We start from the raw sequence: 2,557 nt of genomic DNA on the forward strand, positions 1-2,557 counted from the left end.
AACCAGATGGCGCCTCGTGGACGCGGTAGAGGCCGTGGGAGAGGACATACGAATGCTCGTGCACCGGAGACTAACCCTAATAACCCGGTGAACTTTATGACTGCGTTGGAGAACATGGCTGCTGCTATGCAAGCCACTGCTGAGGCTCTTGGTCAACAGATGAACAACCATGGTAATGACGGAGGTGGAGTTCAGGGTCCGATGACACTGGCGAACTTTTTGAAGGTTAATCCACCGAAGTTCAATGGAACTACTAGCCCGACTGAAGCCGATACGTGGTTTCAAGCCATGGAACGAGCACTGCAAGCGCAGGTGGTATCTGAAGGGCAGCGTGTAGAGTTCGCTACCTATTTGCTCACTGGGGAAGCGTCGCATTGGTGGCAAGGAATCCGACGCCTCCTGCAGCAGGGTGATGATTATATCACCTGGAATGTCTTCCAAGAGGAGTTCTATAAGAAGTACTTTCCGACTTCTGCTAGGACGGCCAAGGAGCTTGAATTGTTGCAGCTGAACCAGGGTACTATGTCCGTATCTGAGTATACTGACAAGTTTGAGGAGCTGTTCAGATTCTCTCGTATGTGTCAAGGGACTCCGGTGGAATATGAGGAATGGAAGTGTGTTAAGTATGAAGGAGGACTCCGGAGCGATATTTTCAGTTCAGTGGGACCAATGGAGATTAGGACTTTCTCCAAGTTGGTGAACAAGTGTAGGGTTGCTGAAGAGTGTGTGAAGAGGGCAACCGCTGAGAAAAGAAGTCACAAAGGATCATTTTTACAGAACCGAGGGAAGAGCTTTGCACCTAGAGGTCCGTCTTTCAAGAGGGGAGGTTCTTTTAGGAGGCCCAACAACAACTACTCCCAAGGAAAAAGGCTTGGGAAGCAGCCTCAGAATGATCAAGCTTGTACTAGGTGTGGGAGTCACCATCCGGGAGTACCATGCAAGGCCGGATGGGGTTTGTGCTACAATTGTGGAAAGACGGGACATAAAGCCGCAAGTTGTCCAGAGAAGCAAAAGCAACGTGCTGGGAAAGCACAACAGACTGGTCGGGTGTTCACCACCTCAGCTGTGGGTGCAGAGGGATCCGAGACACTCATTCGAGGTAACTGTGAAATGGCTGGTCAAACTTTAAATGCTTTATTTGATTCGGGAGTATCGCATTCATTTATTGCATTTGAGAAAGCCCATGAGTTAGGATTGAAGATCGTAACCTTAGGTTATGACTTAAAAGTGTATAATGCTACCCATGAAGCCATGTTAACTAGGCTAGGATGCCCGAAAGTTTCGTTTAGGTTCAAACAGCGTGATTTTGTCCATAATTTAATCTGCTTACCGATGATCGGTCTTGATCTTATCTTGGGATTGGACTGGTTATCCGAAAACCATGTCCTGCTTGATTGTTCTACCAAGTCGGTGTACTTTATGCCGGAGGATACAGAAGGGCCGGTTGTGGTGAATAATTATTACTTGAATTCAATGATGGTGAACTGTTCTGGAACCAAATGTCAGGGTATCCTGTTGCTAACCGCGGGTGTTTCGGGTGATGATCAAAGGTTGGATCAGATTCCGGTAGTGTGTGAGTTTCCAGAAGTGTTTCCCGATGATATTGAGGAATTTCCACCTAACCGAGAGGTCGAGTTTGCTATTGAATTGGTGCCTGGGGCGGGACCAATCTCAAGTGCTCTTTATAGAATGTCACCATTAGAGATGGCCGAGCTAAAGTCTCGGTTAGAGGAATTGTTGGGTAAGAACTTTATCCGACCAAGTGTTTCCCCGTGGGGTGCTCCAGTGTTACTGGTAAAGAAGAAAGATGGAAGTATGCGACTTCGCAATTAGCTTTGCCGTTGACAAAGTTAACTCGCAAAGACACTCCGTTTGTTTGGACTCCTGAGTGCGAGGAGAGCTTTCAGACATTGAAGAAAAAGTTGACCACTGCACCTGTGTTAGTGTTACCTGAGCCGAACGAGCCTTTTGAGGTGTACTGTGATGCATCGTTAAAGGGCCTAGGGTGCGTGCTGATGCAGCATCATAATGTGGTGGCGTATGCCTCACGACAGTTAAGACCTCATGAAGTTAGTTATCCTACGCACGATTTGGAACTCGCTGCGGTTGTGTTTGCCTCGAAGGTGTGGAGGCATTATCTCTATGGGGTTAAGTTCCAAGTCTTTTCCGATCACAAGAGTTTGAAATACCTCTTTGATCAGAAAGAGCTTAATATGAGGCAAAGGAGGTGGATGGAATTGTTGAAAGACTATGACTTTGAGTTAAATTACCATCCTGGAAAGGCAAATATAGTGGCGGATGCGTTAAGTCGAAAGTCGTTACATGCGTCTTGGATGATGCTTCAAGAGGAGAAGTTGCTCAAGGAATTCGAGAGTCTAAAAATTGGTGCTCGAGAAGTATCTGGAACCTTGTGTTCGAGCCGATTAGAAATCTCGAGTGACTTTAAGTCCGAACTCCTAAAGGCTCATGAAAATGATGAAGCGTTATGGAAGGTGTTACCGGCTATCGAGCAAGGAAAACAGTGGAGAGTGTCAGAAGAAAAAGATGGGTTATGGAG

The sequence above is a fragment of the Arachis ipaensis genome, chromosome B03, assembly GCF_000816755.2.
Source record: "Arachis ipaensis cultivar K30076 chromosome B03, Araip1.1, whole genome shotgun sequence".
Classification (NCBI taxonomy): domain Eukaryota; kingdom Viridiplantae; phylum Streptophyta; class Magnoliopsida; order Fabales; family Fabaceae; genus Arachis; species Arachis ipaensis.